Raw genomic sequence first — 22,202 nt, forward strand, 5'->3', positions numbered from 1 at the left:
TGTATAAAGATATTTAGGCTCGTTGGTTTCGTCATAAAACTGCAATGAAAAAGCACCAGGGGAGGCAGCAATCACATCTGCCTCACTGAGGGGGGGGGGGTGTCTAACACGCCCCCTCAGTGAGGCCACGCCCCTCCGTGAGGCCACGCCCCCCTCAGTGTGTGAATCTGGCTTTGAAACGAGCCAGTGCCTTCACAGCCATTGACCTCACTGCACGTCGCTGCTTCCCACCTCAGATGAAACCCCGTTGTGCCAGGCGATCCCTCGCCGGGACACTACGTGTGTGTGTGCTGTGTGTGTGCTGCGTGTGTGCTGTGTGTGTGCTGCGTGTGTGTGTGTGCTGTGTGTGTGTTGTGTGCGTGCTGCGTGTGTGTGTGCGCTGTGTATGCTGCGTGTGTGTGCTGTGTGTGCTGCGTGTGTGTGCGCTGTGTGTGCTGCGTGTGTGTGTGTGCTGTGTGCGTGCTGCGTGTGTGTGTGCGCTGTGTGTGCTGCGTGTGTGTGTGTGCTGTGTGTGTGCTCAGAGTGGGGGGCAGGGGGGATTTGCGGAGTTGCTCCACGGCCGTGGCACCACATAGCCCCCAATGGAATTTTATTTTCACGCGAGCGGCGTCCGTGACGTCACGCGAGCGGCGTCCGTGACGTCACGCGAGCGGCGTCCGTGACGTCACGCGAGCGGCGTCCGTGACGTCACGCGAGCGGCGTCCGTGACGTCACGCGAGCGGCGTCCGTGACGTCACGCGAGCGGCGTCCGTGACGTCACGCGAGCGGCGTCCGTGACGTCACGCGAGCAACGTCCGTGACGTCACGCGAGCGGCGTTCGTGACGTCACGCGAGCGGCGTCCGTGACGTCACGCGAGCGGCGTCCGTGACGTCACGCGAGCGGGGGGCGAGACGTCACGCGAGCGGGGGGCGAGAAGACGGAGCGAGACGGAGCCGCCACAGAGCGGCCCGGCCGAGCCGAGTCCCGTCGATTGGAGCCTCCCGCTCCCCGGATCGAGTGAGCCCCGAGCTTTGGTCGTGGTGAGGACCCCCCTCCGTCTCTCGCGGTCTGCGTGTCTGCGTCTCCCGCGATCTCCGTGTTTGCGTGCACCGTGGCCTGCGTGTATCTATTTCCTTGGTGGTCGTGTCTTGTGTGCGCCCCGTGGTTTCCGCATCCCTCCACATCCTTGCCCCCCGTGGTCTTCTCGTCTCTGTTCCCCATCGTCTACACGGTGTCTCTCTCCCCCCTCTCCCCGTGTCTCTCTCCCTCCTCTCCCCATGTCTCTCTCCCTCCTCTCCCCGTGTCTCTGTCCCTCCTCTCCCCGTGTCTTTCTCCCTCCTCCCCATGTCTCTCTCCCTCCTCTCCCCGTGTCTCTGTCCCTCCTCTCCCCGTGTCTCTCTCCCTCCTCTCCCCCGTGTCTCTCTCCTTCCTCTCCCCCGTGTCTCTCTCCCTCCTCTCCCCCGTGTCTCTCTCCACCGTGTCTCTCTCCCCCCTCTCCCCGTGTCTCTCTCCCCCCTCTCCCCGTGTCTCTCTCCCTCCTCTCCCCCGTGTCTCTCTCCCTCCTCTCCCCCGTGTCTCTCTCCCCGTGTCTCTCTCCCTCTCTCCCGTGTCTCTCTCCCTCCTCTCTCCCGTGTCTCTCTCCCTCCTCTCTCCCGTGTCTCTCTCCCCCCTCTCCCCCGTGTCTCTCTCCCTCCTTTCCCCCGTGTCTCTCTCCCTCCTCTCCCCGTGTCTCTCTCCCTCCTCTCCCCCGTGTCTCTCTCCCTCCTCTCCCCCGTGTCTCTCTCCCTCCTCTCCCCCGTGTCTCTCTCCATCCTCTCCCCGTGTCTCTCTCCCTCCTCTCCCCCGTGTCTCTCTCCCTCCTCTCCCCGTGTCTCTGTCCCTCCTCTCCCCGTGTCTCTTTCCCTCCTCTCCCCGTGTCTCTCTCCCCCCTTTCCCCGTGTCTCTCTCCCTCCTATCCCCGTGTCTCTGTCTTGTATCTCTTTCCCTCCTACGCCGCTTTGTCGCCGTGTTCACGTGAAATGCGCTGTGAAGCAGTAGACATCGGACAACAAACGGAAGACAGACACCAAACAGTGGGATAACAAACATCGCTGGAACACTAAACTACAGACAGCAAACAGGAGCAAGACAACCACAATAAGCCAAAGAGTTTAATAGACACCAGTGGCAGACCAAACAAGATTCCTCAAACAGCAGAGAAAACAGAAATAATAGCAATGAGAAAGGGACTCCTACATTTCAAACCGATTGCTACTGCTTCTTGCTACATTCGTGAATGAGCGTCGCATTTGTCCTGTTTACTTGGGGTCGCATTAAGGCTGGTTTGCATCATAATTGTAGAAGATGTCCTCAGTGTGTGGTTACCTTGACCGATCATGCTTTGTGTGAAAATGAAGTGCCCTGCCGCATAAGCGACTGACAACGGGTCATTTCCAAATGTCATTTACCTTCTGGAATTTCATGGATTGTCTTTAGCCCAACATGGACCAGCGCATAATGTTTTTTTTCCCGCACTGGGATCTTTAAGACACGTGATATCTCGCACAGTTACATCATATATTTCCGTGTTAAATTAAAGGGCCTTTAACTGAAGGTACTTGCATTGAAGGCTGGAAATCTGAGCTCGTACTTCTCGCCATGCCCGAGAGCCATGGGTTATAGAATGTTAGTAGGTCGTGAGCCAGCTTCGATTTAAGTTTGTGTTGAGACGTGTTTGGTGTGGACAAGACAACTCTGAGACATTGTGCACATGACAGGATCCAGACTGGGAGTGGATTGCCCTTCACAGTCTGCCCATTGATCAATACATGTATGTAGTTTTAACCTCCGCTAAGCAACCAGCCAATTCTGCATGTGTCCTGCATTAGAGAACACATGGAATACAGCATTAGCAGTCGATGTGCGTTAGATACATCTTCACTATTCCTGGCACAGGGCCACCGACCAATGAGGATTTTTAGTTTGTACATTAAAGAAATTAGAGACTGATGAAGATGAGGAAGGTGGTACCAATAGAAATGTTTTTATATTGGATATGGATTTTGCAATTGAGAGAAATATGTGTTTAATATTCGGACTTATTCGAAAGCACTCCAGTGGTGAATGTGTTGACTTTATGGTTGTTTTTTAAGTTTTCTGAATCTCGTCCACATGTTCTGCAGCTGGGTTTATTTCGAGAATCTTGACAAATAATCTAAAGTGGGTGAATTTTTACATTCTTACAGCATTGGGCAAGGCAATGGAAATGACACTGCGCCAACGTAAAGGTTGCTGCATATTGCGTGTCCTTTAGACTGCACCCTGGAATGCTGCTCTGCATGAATATTTGTTCCACCCGTTGTGCCTTTCCTCGATGGAGCTGGAAAACTCTTTGAGATAATTCACATAATAATTCTAGGAGATGATTTGCTCATGTCCTTCCTGGGCGTGGCTCGTACAGCTGATGACTGATGACCGTCGGTATGCTTTTCCATAATGGTCTGGTATCTGCCTGGGTTCGGTGACTTAAGTGGTTCCTAAATAGCACTCTTCTGCCGCTGCACCACACCTACATTTCCCCCTGGCCTGGTGGCTCGTGACGTCAATTACTGTGCACTGTTCCGTGTTGTTAACATTCGATGTAAATACTCAACACAATCCCCTAGTGGGGATTAATTTTTGAATGCTGAAAAAAAGGAGTTACAAATATCTCGATTGTGGTAGCATGCCAGTCCATTAGCAGACAAGCCGGCCATGCATTGTGTAGTCGACTACCTGTGTGACCTTTGCTATGTCTGCTTCTGCCAAGATTTTGCTTGTGCACTGCTGCTCACAGACTGCATATCGTAGCGTAAGGCGTGTTTCTGTTCGTACAAAAACTTAAGGCAAAGTTTATTTGCGTTTGCTTCAGCGAGCACTAATCAAATTCATATAAATCAAATTGTTTTCAGGAAGACTATCAGGTTTATCTCCTTCAGCAAAAGTATCCAGTTAATATTTTTAGAGCGCTATGTGCAACGTTGTTTTGAGGGGCAGGGAAGACAGCCACTGAACTTAGTTTACACTAACCCAGGATTGCGTGGCATTTGTTGAACTGTAGTTGCATCACTAAGCAATCTCCAAATAATTAATGGAAGCTATTTATTTAAATTGTTCCCATCACATTATTATTGGAAGTAGTATTTGAACCACTTTTTTGTTAAATGTAAGTCTTCTGCTGGATGAAGAACTTCCCATCCTGTGTCGGTCATGGGATGTATTTGACCAGACCTCATTACCTTCATCAGTGGGTGGTGGTGCGAGGGAGTTCAGGCTGGTTCAGATATCACTCGGCCACTGCTGATAGCCGTGGCCAGGAGTCAAACTTAGGTCACCGGGTTCTTGACGATGCAATGCGCCACTGGTCCACTCCTTGTTAATTGCACGTACGAAATCCGATGTGCCCACCTCTCCTGTAGTGGTGGTTGTACTTGAGTAGTCTGTGACCTTTTCAAGCGACAGAATCCTCAGGGTTTGAGGCTGCCGGGCATCGTTGCTGACCGCCTGGTAGACCAGCGTGGCGTTGTACCGTGGTGGACCCCCCTCCTAGCATTCAAGCAGGGGAAGTGGGCCGTGTGATCGCCCAGACGAATAATAATGGCTTCATCCAAAGAGTCCGCGACCTCGAGAGTGGCATGGCCCGCACGCTGTCTCCCAGCACGCAGAATCTTGAGCACAGTCGAATGTACAGACGCTGAGCCACAACACACAGGGCACGGGTTTCTTCACCATTCATCTCATCGTGCCGTCTCCGTAACCAGGTCATCAACCATATTGCCTTCAGCGTGAAATGAGTATACAAACTAAGACGTCCTTTGGTATAACAAAAAAATGTTGACCACATTAGGAAAGAGGGCTTCTCCCACTCAAATATCTATGACGAGGTGTGTTTTTACACCTTAAACAAGTCAAGTAGGTATGGTATCACTCCGGTGGTGAAATAAATATACAGTGCATACTACTTGTGCGCGTGTACATCTTAATGCATTAGAATTGCTTCCATTGTTTTTTCTCAAAGTGCCTAACAATGCCCTCCTCTGTGTAATCACGCTTTGGCGTAAGGTTGTGGCAATTCGATGTAAACATCGAATGGGTTTTATAGTTTTGACCTTGCCAAACAGACTAATTGTGGCACAATTCCGTGGCAGTTTGTGATATGTCGTTGTGTTGTTGATACATTGTGTTCTTGATTGGCCAAGGCTGTGGCATTGTAGCAATTACATGATTTTTGTCCGTGACGTGTGCAAGAGTATCCACGTGGGTGACCGCCGCTGCTAAGATGCTGCTGGAATTTTAATAGGTCTCGTGATTAGCCACCAACAAAAATCAACAAAGTGGACGCTAGCCGTTCAGTCACTTGTCCACCAATATGACATCAGCGCATGCTGTTGCACACAATGGAAAGCGAGACAAAAAACATCTTCAGACTTCTATGCACCATTTTTGTAAGAAAGCTGTTTGGGGGAAATTGCTTAACTAGAAACGTTGATGTCTGCTTTAGTCTTCGTTGACCATGTGAGGACCTACTGAAGCAAAACATCTTTGCAAGGGAGGTTACGCAATACACGTAGAAGATGGTAAGCGAGTGTTGGTCTGGATGTTAAAAGTTGGAAACGCACGTTACGCTGCTAAGAATGGACTTTATGTTGTATATAAAGCTCAATATTTTCGCAGCATAGTTTAGACAAATACGGAGTCTTTAGGGTATTTAAAATTGTATTTGTCTGCAAGTTTGCATCACTGCGAAAAACACGACAACGTTTTCCACCCTTTCGTCTTGGCTGGAAAAGTTGTATTTGTTAAATGTGTATCGAATGCCTTTTCTCGTTAATGATTCAATGGATGGCCAGAGCACGTCTTTGTCTAACGGAAACAGATCCTGTTTCAGGGTGAAATTTACCCACCCTACTGTACAAATTTAAAACAACAGTCAGACGTAACTGGATGACTCATTGGACTAACACTGTGGGGTGAGTAAAATTGTCCTGCTCATTTAAAGTGAAAAAAAAATCCTCGTTCTGAAATGGCTCTCATTGTTCGCCGAGTTTAATGATCCTGCCCCATGCTTTCCTGATTTCACAAAAATGGTTTTGCGTGATTCATCATTGTGCTGTGTTGTACCTTGAGAGTACAAAATGAGTCGCAGCTGTGGCCAGTGTCAGGCTGTTGGTGCAGCAGCAGCAGCACTGCTTTTGCAGTGGACGCTGTGCGTCCCGCTCCCCCCGATTGGGTGTTGCATGCAGGTGAATGAGGATTGTAAGGCACGAGAGAGAGTGTCCTCAATGTTTGGTGGTATTCGTGTGCTCTGTTGGAAGCTGTTGCATGTGCAAGGCACAGGGAATGCCTATCTCTACTGTGATACAGGATGGGAATTATCCAAGTAGCAAAAGTAGAATATGCTACGGGCCCCGCACTTTCAAGTGCCCCGCGCTAAATGCTTTCAAGCTATTAATTCCGGTTCGGTGATTCTGCACTTGCTCTATTACTATAGTCCTATACTGCCTTCAACTTTTATTAACGACTGGGTGTTTAAGGTTCGCGATTTGTCGTATTATCTGTCTGTATAGCAAATTAAAAAATACAATTACTGTACTTTACTATGCAAGTAAAAAATGTGTGTTTTCATATTTATTTGTGTTTTTTTATATCTTGGGCCCTTTTATAACATGTGCTACAGGCCCCGCACTAGCTTAATCCGGCACTGATGGGAACATAAAATCGGTGGGGGAGAAAATTTCAAGTACCATAACTCCAGCAGGAAGTGTTTAAATAGTGTTACCACATTATCCCCGAAAGGTATTTGTTTTTAAGTTGTTATGCTTATATTTAAACACCAGTGAATCTGTCTACAAAAAAATGTGGATGTTGGTCACATACAAACATAAACGTATACAGTGTTATGAGTAGAGTTCTGTATTTAAATGCAAGCTGTAAATGGTGGTGGCGTTGAGTCCAATAGAGCATTGTAGTGTCCTTGTTCAAGATGCAGAATTCCAAGACCAAAATGAAGCCTTGAAAATGTTTGCACGGATTCATGCTGAGCTGTACAAGTGCGGGCTTACCGCTAAGTGTGTGTGGCTCTTGAGTTATGGTACCACGTGGGTTTGTAATGGATAGAGGCGGTATTAAAATGGCTTTTATTGTTTCTATCAAAACAATGTTCATCCAGGCTTCAAACTCTCCAGGGGGGAATGGGTGTTGCCCCCGCAAGATGCGAATGCTGCCAACACGAAGTCACAGCTTTCACTGAGAGTGAAGAAAAGCATAAATGCCTGCAAACCTGTTACATGTTCTGCAACAGGCCTGCCAAGTGAAGTTGCACCTTTCCAATCGAGGGGAAGTCGAATTTATTTGCGTGCCTTCCTGACGTTACCGTGGCTGTCCCCCGGACACTTCCACGACAGTGTTTGCAGTATGCATGATGTCGATGCAGTAAGCCAGCGTTTTGAGGGATTTGACTGGCTCTGCAGGAAACTACTATGTGTGTGGAAAATAAGTGTTGGCATATTTGTAGAATATGGCAAAATATATATACGGAGTACTAAGCTAAGAGTGAAGAGTGCCTACTTGTCAGAAGAGAATGGTGACTGATACAAGTCAGGCCAAGCTAAGTAGGACCCCGTATTAAAATGTTTACTGTGAGCCCAACCCAGGCAGTAAAGCACTGTTAAAAGATTCCCGGCTGTTTGCATGAAGTAATTAAATATTTAACGCCCTGTTTTTTTTGTTGGTGAGCATCCCATGGGCCAAAAAAATAATGAGAACTGAAATGCCATCATTGTTCCACAGTTAAACACCGTGAGCATGCCAGGCTTCTAATACTGATGAATGTGTGGTGTGTTCTGCGTCGTACTCTGTTATCTCGGTTTGTTGCTTGTGATCAGTACCCCTATCTGGCTTGGAGTTAATGCACCTAAACTTGAAACGCCGCCATGACAACTCACAGACTCGGCCAGCGCCTGGGCCTCATTACGTCAGCTTCATGGCCATGCCATATGGGATTATTTATAAAGGTGGGAACACCGATCGTGGCCTTGCAGGCTGACTTAATGATAGGTCATTCAAAGTCTTTCCTGGACAAAGCATTATTAGCATAGCCTTTAGAGACACAAGAACAGTTAATAAAATACCCTATATACACATCAACACACTGATGCAAGTCCAGTGAATGAATTGACAGTGACAAAGATTACATCCACACTTCTTGTTCTGTAAGCATACACACAACCTCACGAGATGTCATGCAAGCCACATGACTCCAGGCTATTTGTAGCAAAATATCAGACGATGCAAACTAAATCATGATGTATTTGTAGCATGGCTTAATGTGATGAACGAGCAGTACCAGTTTGTCAATGGCAGCAATTCAGACACTCTAAATATACTTCAAAGTGCCTGCATGTTACCTTTTATTCGCGTTTAACCATGAATATAACTTCTCTTATCTATGCGACCATTCCACCACTGTTGCTAAAAAACATGACCTTATCGTGTTAAAATTCAAAGCGAAATGTCACGGTACTTATAACCTGTTAATGTTTACACAGATTACAAGTAGATGTCTTTTTTTTGTATCTCCGAGGGAAACAAAAAGTGCAAATTTTGTCATCGGAGAGAGAGTGGCTTGTGTGACTGCGATTATAGAAGTAGCAATCACTCATCCGTGTCTTTATCCTTTGCTAATATTTTATGAACAACGAATATTTTCCTGAACCTCCGATTTAGCACGGTTGTCTACGAAAGAAGTTCTACATACGTAACTAAATGTTTCTGTATAGAAAAACATGTTATCTTGGTGTTTTCTTTCTTTTGTACAGAGAAACAATTGGGATTTGGGGAACCCTCCCCGCCAGATCGAAGTTGTTATGTAAGACGCAGCTGTGTGCGCACATAGATGTAGAGCCAGGCGTACAGTGCATTGTGTAGTCGTCTTGTAATTTTGTTTGCTGTCCCAAGTCTCAGATGCCCTTCCGAGTTTATTTCAGAAATCGTCTCAAGCTGTGGCCAGGTGGCTCGGGTCAGCGTTCTAAGCTTGACACCGTTGAGAATCCTGGGTTCACGTGCAGGCAGCCACCAGTGATTGAGCCAGCTTCTCAATTGACTTCATTGTCTGAGCTCGATTGAGCAATGGCTCTGAACAAACCCTGCAAAAACGCGTCGCGGTAAATTTAGGTTTGCCACTTGCTTTGGCTACATCTCAGTTGTGAGAATTAACGACAATCGGTTTGACCGCCGTCACTGTTAGGAGCAGGGCGGGTGGGAAAATGCTGCCCACTACAGATGGTGGCGGCGGCGGCGGCAGTGCCCTGTGAGAGATCCTGAATGTATGCTTCATTTTGTTCCGTGATGCCGAAGGAGCCAGCGGGAGAAAATTGGGAGGGGGGTGGAGGGGTGTCACGTGCCACTTCACCTAAAAACCTCTTACTGACGGCCAACCGTGGAGAACTATAGAACAATGCCATAAAGCGACAAATTAACGTTTCCCCAGCAAGCCTACTTCGTCCATTCATAGCGGAATAGGTTCTTAGTAGTTGTGCAATGCCTGTTTTTGGTTGAATTAGGTCCCAAATGCCATTTTTCTGAAAAAGGTCATGTTCTATACAATGTCTGGTGAATGAGTTGTGAGAATCAAGGTGAGAGTACTTTTCGCCTAGACAATGCATTGACTCATCAATTAAGATGGATTCTTCTGCTCCAAAAACATGCATTGTGTCGTGCATATGAAGAATACATTTGTATTGTATATACGCTGTATATAATTGCCTTGCGTGACCACTGATGACAGCAGAGGGGCTACCTACGTTCACCACGGTAATTTTTTTTATTAAACCGTGACTCACAAAAGTGTGACAATTCATCGAATCCCGAGGGGGTAATCGTTACGTACCAACTTTTACCCCAAGTGGTAAACCAATGCCTTGAATTCAGGCTCCCAGAGGCCCTGGCACAAGTCCCTGCTGAAGAAGACCCCCTTAGTAGCTCAGACCGAAGCCACCCGGCCGCACTCAATTGTATTTGTTATCGTTTAACGCCCGGGTTTTTAATAACTTTGGTCGTGTCAGTGGAGTGTCACGCAATCCCATCAGGTTTACCCCCCCCCCCACTAGTCTGCTACATACCTGTAGAGCCTGCGCTTTGTGACTGCGTTTCCGGTGTGGAAAGAACACAAATGGGTCACCCCAGGGCCGCGAGGAAGTCGTACAGTGTGTTTGTAGATAAATGTTCTTTTGCACAGCTGAGTACGAATGGTAGATAAATGTTTGCCCTGTGAGCTGTGTTTCGATATTGTCCCTGCCATCCCCCCCAGGCCCCCTACCAACCACGGATGCATGCACCTGGGTTTAGCCGGTAAGGTGGGTTTATAAGAAAGGGTGTGTGCATACAATCGTTTTTCTTGTATTTGTCCAAGTAATGGTGTTGTGACGCTGGGGGGAGGGGTGCGATTGTCGATAACGCTGTGTTGTCGGTGGATAAGGGTGGCTTGGTTGTGCAGGTAACCCACCTGGTTAAGTGCCTTACCGTTTTTTTTTCCCTCTCCATAATAGCGCGCTTGTGTGGATTGCAGTGTATTTTGTGTGGGTTCTGGTATAGTGACGGTGATAAGGGTAAAAACGTACTCATTTTACACCGTGGCTATGTCAGTGGGTTTAACAATATAATATTGATTAATGTGATTTACTGGGAGAAGAGGCATATATGTATTCACAATGTTCTTTTGTGAAAGGAAATTAACAGTCACCGGCAGATGAGAAAAGAAGTGCTTGAGCCTGGACTTCAACAGGAGCTGTGAGTAGACAGCATGGATTACTGGTCAAGGAGAGTTGCAGACCACAGGGGCAGCAGAGGATATTGATATTTGTGGAGAGTACTGGTTTGGCTATTGGGCTTTATGTGAGTGCAGGTTATATACGCCTCTTGGCATTGGTTAGCATTGGCATGACTGCCCAAGGAGAGAATGTTGTCTTAGGAGAATGGAGCTCAGGCCGCTGGTGGCATTTTCTTGTTCTGATATTCACACTGCTCACTGGTGCCCTGGGCCACCCCACGTTCGGCTCATTGCCCAGACTCCTGAATAAACCCACGCGTGTTTCTAAGACAACAAAAGTCACTTAAGCACGAAACAATACATCGGCATATTGGGAGATGTGTAACATCTTTAAAGTGTACTGCTCATTCCACAACAATGCATTCTGATTTTATTTTCCCATTAAGTTTTAATATGAGCAGTCTAAACACCCCCATTGTCTCCGTTTAATGTATACATGCCCGGTCCCATCAGAAGCAAAGCAGGTTGAGCCTGGATAATTCTTGGATGGGTGGGCAACCATGGTGTATACAACAGGTGTTATTGGCTGGTGCGGGCCTATGCTGTGAACATAAAAGAGCTGTATGTAAAATTCAGTATTATACTGTACTATGCTGGCACATCTATGCTCCTTGCCTTCAGCAACCCACACTGACCCAGTGTGGTGAAGTATGGCCGAATAACCCCCTTGACCCACGTGGCATGGGAAGGCCTTCATCCAGCAGTGGTTTGACAACAGGAGTGTACATGTACTGTATATATGTCACGTGAGGTTATGCTTTACTTTATTTGCGGTGTGTGTGTCCTTGGTCAGTGGAAAGTATGAGAGGGATGTGTTGAGATTGGGGGTGGGAGGTGTCACACGGCTGGCAGAGTGTGTTGACTTGTTGGGGTCACCCGTGGCTTTGCTCTTCAACAGTCTTCAACCCCTGCATGATGTTGCAGGCCTAAGCCTGCCACCACGAGCACCATACAGCGAGTGGCTATTTACTAACAATTCAACAGTGATGCTTTTTGGAGATCCAGCTCCCGAGCGTATGCAAGCTCATATTTTGTTTTACCATCTGTAAGTAGGTGATCATTTTTAATGAATGTCATTCTCAGCAGTTTTTTTTTAAACAGCTCTTAATATTCATTAGACACATTACAGTGATTTTGTCACATGTAAATGTTTACAATTATCGTCAGCCACGATTTATTCACTTCTGGATGAAGGCTGCCTCGTGTTGTCACCATCCCTCACTGTCAAGTCATGTCACAATCCACCTCACTCGTGGACACGAGCTGTGATCTCGTCACTCAACCTACACTGGTCATCCTCCCGGGCATGTTCCCTTCTTTGGCAGCCAATCTGTCACCATTCTTTCCCATCGACCATCATTTTAGTCGAGGGACATTGTTTGGATCCACCCGTTACATTATTTGCTTAACATTATTATAATCAAAATACATTCGGTGTCTGAAGTTCTTCTTCCGATCTGTACCATACTCGTTTCCGAAACTCAGTTTAGAGATTTTACTTATTTGATCTCGAGCAGTGCGTGCTGCTGTCGAGTTGTGTGAATGCGTGAGTGATGTGGGAGATGGTGAGCAGAGCCACGTGGAGTGCCCACTGCACGTGCTCCAGGCAGCAGCAGGGACAGCTCCTATTAAGGCCAGGGATCTGTGTGCAGGGCCCCACACTTCTCGGCTTTTATGCACGTGCTGCCCATGAGCACTCGGCTTCTATTTCAGTCCATCTCTCCGGCCATCCGCTTGCGTGCCAAACGTGCTACTCTTTGTAAATAAGGTCTTTAAGAGGGCTGGCTCTGTGTCGGCATTGTGCTCTTTAAAAAGGCAAAGATGATGTATGCCAGCACAATATTGTACGAGTAAACACGGGTTGATGCGTCTGTGGGTGGACTTTACTGTGAGTTTTCTAATTATTTTAATGTGGTTGCCACCTTCGTAAACAAGTTTCATTTAGATCAATGCTAATGCTGTCAGTACTCTGATATTTTATGGACATGTTCTTAGACATGATGAAATGTTACCACTTTGTTAATCCACTGCTGGATAAAGGCCTCCCCATGCTATGTCGGTCATGGTAGTTGTTTGGCCATATACTTCATCATCCTGGCCAGTACGAGTTGATAAATGGAAAGACCCAGGACATGTTCATATATCACACGTCTGATATTAGACTTGACTAGGAACTAAAACTCAGGTTACCAGATGTATAGCAAATTGTAATAACTGCTTTTGGCAGAAAATATTATTTCTGCAATGCACGTAAAGTTTGTGTACTACCTGCTTGAAAATGTATTTGTGTGCTTCCCAGTTGTGTGTGCTTGTGTATTTTGTTTTAAATTTGAAGAGCACGAACAATTTTCAGAATACTAGCAAACGCACCTACGTAAAGAGCCTTATTCAACAGCACGTGCACTTATACTTACACAAGAACTCCGTACGTAATGTTTGCGGATACGGATTCAAAGTGCAAGAGTGCAGTTCAAAGCTTCGTAAATAAAAGTATGTTTGTGATGAGACCCTGCGGTCGGTTTAAAGCAGCCCCCACTCCACTGGTGGTTGTGTGACGCGTGCCCCCCATCCCGTGCCCTCCCCTCCCCGCCCGGTGGGGCCATGCTGGCACCCACGACACTTTAGCGCCCACGTCCTAGCGACGGAAACACATGTAAACTAACACAACAGACAGCGGTAAATGGAAAATTGAGACCAGTGTTATAAACCGGGGGGGGGGGGGGGTGAGCGGGAGTTTATCGAGGCTTTTAAAAAGCTTGCAACACTTAAGCTGCACCATCTGTGTGCTTTGGCGTGCGTCTGTTTCCCGTGTAGTCTTGTGAGTCATTATTTTGCTCAAATGTGGTAATTATTAGTGCTCCAGTAATTTTGAGTGGTGCCCATATTGCAGAGTGGATGCCACCTCGGAATAAATTACATTTCAACGATCATATTTTGTTTTTAGATCGAGGAGGATATCAGATTGGTGGAAAATTTCAGCAATGTCATAAGCTGACCTCCCTCCTACGAATACATTTCTTGGGACCCAACTCTTCACTTGCTCTAATGGCCCTGTAATGATTATTGGTAGCATCATCAACTTTGTTGGGTGCAGTGTTTGGTTATAGCTTTATTAAATCCATGGACAGGGTAAAAGTTAAAACATCCAGGAATCCCATACGGTACGTACGTATGTTGAACTTCTTTCGCACCGTACGTAGCCAACTGTGCTCATCGAAGGTGCGGGGGAAGGACAACAAACTAAACACAAAGAAGTTCTAAAGAATTTAGTTTTCAATCTAGATTTTAACAAATAAGAAGAGCACTCCAGACGGCCACAGAAGCACATCTGAAAGCACGTGATGCAGTGCAGAGAATTGGGTGTATGCAGATGATGCAGCTTTATTTGCTTGGACTTTGGGGGAGGCATTGTAGTTTTTACATACGAGGAAATAAACTGAGGCTTCAAGGTGAACGTTCCAAAACCTAAAGATGTGCATTTGCATAAACATACAACATTTCAGTACTTCAAGGTTGACAGCATTTATTCGTGATGGGGTTCTCTGCACCTTTCTTACAGACGACAGTAGGATGTGTAATTGCACATAGACTATTTCCTAAGTTCAGATGATTAAATGCAGGTTGGGGGGGTGTGAAGTCAATGTATATTGTGCTGGCAGGGTGGGTTGTTTGATCTACAGTAGAACGCCTGTTATATGTAACCCTATTAGCTGAGAAGCCTATTGTTTGCTGATCTGGTCGAGCCGTTAAAGCCTATATTGTGCACGGATTGATTCTCCTACCCAGAATTGGTCACTGGGCACTAATTACTACAATTGTATAACAATAATATTGTTCATCATAATATAGTACTGGATAATGAATTTACGATGATCAATTATTTTATAATGTATATTTATTTATTCTGTGTGAGAAGAAGATTACCCATTGATGGTGATGGATTAGTCAGTGATTAGAGGTAATATCTAAAACACGAGGAATAATGTGTGTAAGACGATAGGATTTGGATTGTAGGAGAATGGTTGAAGATATAGAGACAGACTAAAGGCCCTGAAACTGGGGCCTAACACAATAGCTACAGGGAGATACAGGCTGAGCGCAGTTGGCACTTCCACCTGAAGTGTCTTTAATTCTGTCTGTGTGAGTCTCCAAGCTGAAGCTAGGAAATGTCATGGCCCTCGTCCTCCGCTTGTTTTTGGGTGGGCCAAAGAGTGAAACAGAGTTACAGGGCCCACCGCAACACCCCACCAGTGTCGGCTGTGATTATTCATCTGAGCTGTTTACTCAAGAGACTTTGTAAGAAACCTCGAGATGACATGTGCAGACAAGCCCATTGAGGCATTGTGTTAAGGTGTGGAGAGGACTCGTGTAATATCACAATTTGTTATTTAAAGTAATAAGCGAATTTAATTTCATTCAACATCACAATCAGAATATTTATTTAGACTGGAGGAATCCGATGAGCTATAAAGCTCCTTTTTCACAGATGTCCAGGAGGGGTGGGTCAACGTTACAACAACAAACAATACAAAAACACGATTGGAGTGCAAAGTAGAGGAAAGGTAACCAAATCACTTAAAGAATGCACAGATACAACTATATATTTTTTTTTTATCTTACCAGGTAAAGCCCATTGAGGTACTGGATTACCTTGTTTTTTAGAAGCGACCTGGCCACAAATGATAGTTTAGCAAAGTGGCTTATCATATGGAAGTGTATATCTGTCATGTGCACTTAGTCTTCTGGTGGCAGACTACAGAAAATGCTCTTGCAATCCAGAAGCCTACGATTGGAGAAATATATTAAATTTAATAAGGTAAAGTAAAGTAATTCTAAGGAAATGTGCGTGTCCTAGTGATGGTGCAAGTGTAGGGGCGTGGTAGCGGTTTCTAGGGAATACGTCATCACTCTCACTGCACCAGCCAATCAGCTGCCAGGAAGGCAACCAACATGTCACATATAATGGGATCTCTTTTTGCCAGTATCAAAGTATGAAAAATATGAATAGGGTTTACCCTTTCTGGCAATAAAACAGGTGTTAAGATGTTCAAACACCAAATAGATTCATTTTGCAAGGAATCAAGTCTGCATTAACCACACGTACTTGTGGTGAACATGCAAACAAACGTGTTCTGATAAATAATATATTGGGCATTGTATTTGAAGCTGATTGGCCTACACCAGAGACAGCAGCCTTTATGGCCTAGTCTCACCAGTGTCAGACCAGAGAAGGCCAAAAGGCGAACAGTACAAGAACAATGCACGTATCAGAGCATGTATAGCTCGGGGTGAGCAGCTATATCATGGGATACCTTTTTGTTGCCAGTATCAAAGTATGACAAATATTGCCAGTGAAGGTAAAACCATATTTTTCATACCATGTCACATGAGCACCACGATGTCACTCATGCAACATGGACGTCGTTGCATCAACCCTCCGTGCACTTTAGCCGGCGTGTGGCCAAGGTAAGTCCTGTAAATAGTACAGCGCACCCTCGCCAACCACGGGGGGTTTGGTTCCTGGAATAAGCCGCGGTCGACAAATCCGCAGTCGGTAAAGTACAGGGCCTATGGGAAATAGGGGGTCAGAGGTTACCACGTCCACGGTTAGACTCGTCATAGCTTAACAGAGTTGCCTGTTTATTAACTAAACACCGAGTAACATACAGTACGTTGTTAGACAATAACACAATGAAACGCAAACATTACATTAACTTTACATACCTTGAATATGAACGATGATGATGACAATGAGATGATGGGGGAAGGGCTGGGTAGAAGGAGGAGAAGGGGCTCAGCCCACCCCACGCTTCGGGTCCTTGATTCAGGGCAAATTAACCCTTTCCCGGAATTGGAATATAAAAATAAAACTACTGTGGGTATGGCACCTCTTTCATGGCTTCACGCATTACAATTATATCGTGCTGTGATGCAATGACGTAATACACGCGAAATTTGAGTTCCTAAACACCGTGCTAATCCGTGGACACTCAAATATCCAGGCCGCGGTTGGTATATTGGTATACAAATAAACCGTGTATACATCAAACCGCGGTTGGAAAGAGAGGCGCGGGATTCCTGTATTTGTTTTAATGTCTATTTTATTCTTTATGTTAAATAGTTATTAATGTACATTATTGGTGGTAACAATTTGAATATCATTATTTTTTTTTACTGTGACAATTTCGGTACAAGTGGTCCTGACCCGGCCTGAAGTTCTCTGCGTTATTGTCTCAACCCAGCTTTGGAATTGGAATTATGACAAATCTTAGCTTATATCAATTTTTTTACAATTACTTTAGTCATCACAACTTAGACCTGTTGAGGTTGTCCTAGTCATGCTCCGAATTTCAGAACCTTCCAGTTGGTACTTAAGTAAAGTATTTTCAGTCATGGCCACACTTGTAGTGTGGTAGTCATTAATGTAAAAGTAATCCATATTTTTTTTATTGTTGTTGGCATCTTCAACACTTACTGGTAATAACGTGTCCATGAAATTGGTTGATATTCAAAAAATAAATGATCATGCCAGACAAGCACGGAGGCAGGACAGGGTGTTAAAGAGACAGAGGTGGTTGCTTGAGCAGACAAGTTTGTGTCTTGGTTGGTCACGCACTCGTGGAACAGAAGATGGCTTGTGGCCGTGGACAATCGGCTTCATTCGGGCCCAGCAAGGAGGTGCAGTAATCGTAACGTTATAAAAGCTGGTATGTCAGTGGCATTCGTCAATTAAATGCACAGGGAAATTCAGCAAAAATTAAACTTGTCTTGGAACAAGTTTGGTGAAAAATACTATTTAAAATGTTTATTTTTTATAACATTACTGTAACTAGTAAGTGTATATGCTCAGCATAAGCCTGTATTTGTGTTTTTGTAATTTCCCTCGTGTGCATTTCTTTGAGCGATCGAATCGAATCCCCCATCACTGTCGAGGATGCCTTAATAGACTGGCTTCACGGCTTGTTTAGTTTGTACATTTGAACCTTATGGTGGATCCCCGGGGTCCCGTACAAACGGAAGTCAAAATCATAATTAATTAACTTATTTTGGGCGACTCTGGCCCACCGCGCACATAAACGCCGCGACCCACCAGAAATCAATCCTCTCGTTCTTCACCAAGCACCCAGCGTTGCCAAAATTGCCATAGTCATAGACAAAACTTGGAAATTTGATTAGCGCTTTGTGTAGAGCTCGTCGACGGGAATATATTGCCGTATCGTTCGCCTTCAACAGACATAAAATGACGTCGCAACGCAGTTTATGCGAGAGCCGGGGGCTTATGGGACCCTGGGGTCCCGCCATAAGGTTCGTTTGGAGAATGCTGTTTATTATCTATACTTATTTAAATGGAATTAGATTAAGATAATCTCATTTTTTGTATAAATCAACTGTTAAGTATCTTCCAGCTTTCTCAGGGCTGAGAAATTGGTGCAACATTATTTGTGTGTTGTCCATCTTCATTTATATTGGTAAATAAGATTTACAGCCCTTTTGTAAAGCCACTACCGCATGAGTGTCTTCCCTCACCGTACTTCACTCAACTTGCCAGTGCGGTTTGGTGAATGGGGTGGGGGCAGGACAGGTTCAAATGTCACCCTGATAACTGATGCGAGTCATGGCAGAGAATACCATTTAGGTGGCCTGTTTAATAGCACAGTGCGTTAACCACCGCACCACTTCTCTACTCCCACAATAAATTTTAGACTCGACATTCTTTTGGACACCAGTTGAAAGAAGAAATGTCTGTAGGACATCCTCAAATTGCAAGATGTTAACTCTTCGCACGGGCTTCAACAGTGCCAGCAGCACACCCTGCTAAACACTTCACCAGAATGGAGATACGCATGGTGTGCTCATGTTTCACTACACGGAGAATGCTGTTTATAATTACTGTAATGGCTGTTGAATCTTAGGATCTTGAGATATGGCAGCGGCTTGGGGAGTCATTCATCCAGCAGTGGATTGACCTTGGCTGATGATGATGATGACTGTAATGGCATTGGTGTTATATCGAAGTGGTTTAAGTTGGAGTGCTTTTTTGTAAAGTCTTGTTAAGCACAGTTGTGAGCTGGAGTCAAGATACTCTACAAATCAATAATAATTCCATGTGCTGTCTCTTCAAACACGTACTGATTATGATTGTTGGCCTTCCGCACCTCTGTTTAGCACGATTGCCTACGTACGGTGCGAAAAAGGTCAACATACGTACAATGCAGTGCCGTACTAAAAAAATATTTTTACATAAATTAAAAGTGTGTCATGGCTATTAGCCACGTGTGCGAACTTTGAACAGCACAAGCCTCTGCTGAACAGGCTGGTAAAACGGGCTGCTTTGTAGTGCTGTTAGCCTGTTCGCTTATTGGGCAGTGCATGCTAATATAGTATAGCGCTTCATATTCAATCTGATCATCATCAGCCATGATACGGGATGAATCACCCCTCCCACGCCATCTTCATCCCATGCAACTATGCCATCCCACAATTATTCTCACTCCTGTCTGCAAGCTGGTCTCATGATTCCAACTTCATGCGGGTTGTCCATGTCTTTCGCGTGTTTTACTCCTCTGGTTACCATTCTGTGACCATTATCGTCTGTCGGCCATCATTCATTCTCGCCGTGCATCCTGCCCTAGCTCACTTGCCTTCATCTTTCCAATTTGTGTGTCGTTTCCCCAATCCACGTATTCCTCTTCCTGTCTCTCATTGTAATTTCAAACCTGCATCAAGCTAGCCTTCCTTACACACTTTAAAGCTGTTGTTACATTTGCATTTACAAGTGTCTGTTTCTGATCCATTTGTCATAGCGGGTAATAATGCACCGATTGCAGACTTCGTCAGACATACTGGTATTTTAAGTACTGTACGAAGGCTCATTCTCTCCCTGCAAAGAGCCAACCAATCAGCCAATGCTCTGACCTCACAATGCACGTGTTTCGGCGTAGGTATTTGGCAGTCGGGTACGTTCCCATGGGTGTGTGCAGGGCTGGGATAATTTGGAAGGTTTATGTTGAATCGCAGTGTACTTTCAGCACGGGAGTGATCTCAATCCTAAAGAGTAAGTTCTGATACATTCCAAGAGGGACTTTATTCCCTTTGTCATTGAAATCTGAATTGTTTAGGAATCATTTCCACGACAATGTGACCTTGGCACTGTAAAGTATGTTAACTTGTTGCGGCTACAATAAACAAAAAAGTCTGGTTTACATCCATTAGTGTAGTATATGTCTAGTGTATGACCCATTTTAGTGAATTAGAATTTCGGCGGCCACTCGCCGCCGAAATTCTCAGGGCTTCTCAGCGCTTCACGCCTTTCCCGTCGCCCCCACATATATCCTCTCCACCAATGTCTGCAGATACTACTGACTTGTATGGAGGGTGTGTAGGCATATATGCCTACAACATACTTTTTTTTTGTAGTGGGGGGGGGGGGTCGACAATTGTTATAAACCTGTTGGATCAACCCCCACATCGGGGTGGGGGGCACTTTCTATAACTTTAGATTCACGCCTTCTGAAACGCTGGGATTTTTTTCCATAGATATTCTTGTAATTTGCACGTGCAGTTCTTTATTTCTTTCCTCCTATAACGCTGTCAGTCTATTTGAAAGAAAGTGCTCTGATATTTTTAGCGGTGCTGTAAAATGACCTAACTTGTTCATGCAACAGAACTTGCACACATTCAATGACCGTCTCTCCGCAAACCGTGCTGTCACGCGTGCGAGTGGGGTTCTATGTGCACCTAATTAGCGACTCTGACGCCGTGCAAAGAGGCTGCCCTGTGTGTGGTGGCTTCAAATGGGTCCTGGGCGTGTGTGACGGTCGGATGCGTGACGTTGAAACTTGACGGTGCATTCGAACGCGTGTTCACAAGCACGCTGCGCCGCCAATATCTGGGCTGACACGAGGGGTTGAGCCCTGCAGGAAGAGGAGTGAGTGAGTGGGTGAGTGGGTTATGGTATTGGCTCGTGCCCTCCCTTCCCTCCACGTTCGCTGTTGGCAGGCAGGCAGGGAGCGTGGAGCCAGCCGCTGATGTATGGCGGAGGCGCTAATTCGGTGTGATTTATTCATACTGTATGTGATAGCAGCTAAGCACCAGGGGTGTCGTCCTCCTGTGGGGTGGTAGCGATGCCCCCAGGCGCTACTTTGGGCTCCGCAGAAAGTAACTCTTTTGTTTAAGTCACGAGTCGCCGCCTTACCCATGCAGACATCTCCCCCATGGTTTAATTCACCGCCACATACTCACAAAGCGACCTCGACATGTTTTCACCGATATTATCTTTCGTTGGGACACTGTATCGTGGTAATGTAGTAAACACAGCTCATTGGAGCAGTTTAATGTCGGTCTGGTGATTCATGGCATAATCCGTGCATGAACCTCGGACGTAATATCCCGTGGCGGCTGCTGACGATACGCAATGGCTTATTAAAAGTGGCATGGAGTGAGTGGGGGCGTCATTCTGGCCCAGGACTCCCAACCGCTTGCTGAGTCGCGTGGACGTGCCACGGCTTATGGGGGGGATCCATCCGACACTGACGCTCGTGTCGCCGGTCAGCCCCTTGTCGTCTTCCTGCGCACAGCCCAAACGCAGGCGCTCGGCGTTGGCTGCCCACCACAGGTTATTTCACCCGAACTGGTTTGGCCATTCCTCGCTCAGCCTGAGCCCGGCGGGCGCTTTAAAGCAGTGGGGACGGCGGGACAAGGAAGAGGGGCGGGGCGAGGGGGGCGGGGGGGGGGCGGGGTGCTTAGGCGCAGGCTCGGAGACTCCGTTACCCCCGCCCCCTCCCGAGCCTCACTGGTCCTTATAAGGGAATCGCCGCAGACAAAGCGCTCCCATTGGTTCCCGAGCGCGCCGGTGTCCGCCGGACCGAAAGGGGGGGGGGGGGTTATGGGTTGGGCCTCGCGTGCGTGGGGGCGGCGCTTGTAGCAACCGCGCGCTGGTGGGGGGGGGACCCCAAAGTGGGAGGAGTTGGCGGCTCGTGGGGCGGGGCGTCGTGTAGGGGGCGTGGTCTCGTGCAGGGGGCGGGGCGTCACGCTCGGCTGGGAGCGAGCCGAGAGAGCGGGGCCCGCGGCCCGGGGCGAGGCGCGAGGTACGTGGCTCGCGGGTGGCTCGCGGGCCGGTGGCGGCCAAGCGTGGCCTGAACGCCGGTGTGTGTCTCCCCCCACCCACCACCACCACGAGAGAGAGAGACACGGCAGGGTGCTTGCTAGGTGCCGACCCATTAGGCCCGTAGCGATCGGCCGCCCGCGAATGTTTACTGGTCGAACGGCTTGCGCAATGCCTCTTGCACCCACCCACCACCCACCCTTGTAAGGTTTTTTTGTTGTTTGTCATGGTTCAGGGTGGCCTGAGAGGTGTGCGGCGAGAGCTGTTGGCTGAGA

General features: G+C 46.8%; 1 protein-coding gene across 7 annotated transcripts in view; it reads left to right on the forward strand.

Annotated features, from left to right (window-relative positions):
* The first annotated feature begins 842 nt into the window (after positions 1–842).
* The window catches only part of LOC144719721 (F-box only protein 34-like), a 51,059-nt gene continuing 29,699 nt past the window's right edge, over positions 843–22,202 (forward strand). Inside the window, exon 1 of one of the 7 annotated variants that reach the window (XM_078595878.1) lies at positions 843–1,020. The gene's annotated coding sequence lies outside the window, so the exon portion shown is untranslated. Of the gene's footprint in view, positions 1,021–21,845; positions 21,969–22,202 lie in introns of those variants that run through there. The other 6 variants (XM_078595882.1, XM_078595877.1, XM_078595879.1 and 3 more) reach the window with 6 other exon arrangements.

The sequence above is a fragment of the Lampetra planeri genome, chromosome 7 (genome assembly GCF_965212315.1).
Source record: "Lampetra planeri chromosome 7, kcLamPlan1.2.h2, whole genome shotgun sequence".
Taxonomy (NCBI): domain Eukaryota; kingdom Metazoa; phylum Chordata; class Hyperoartia; order Petromyzontiformes; family Petromyzontidae; genus Lampetra; species Lampetra planeri.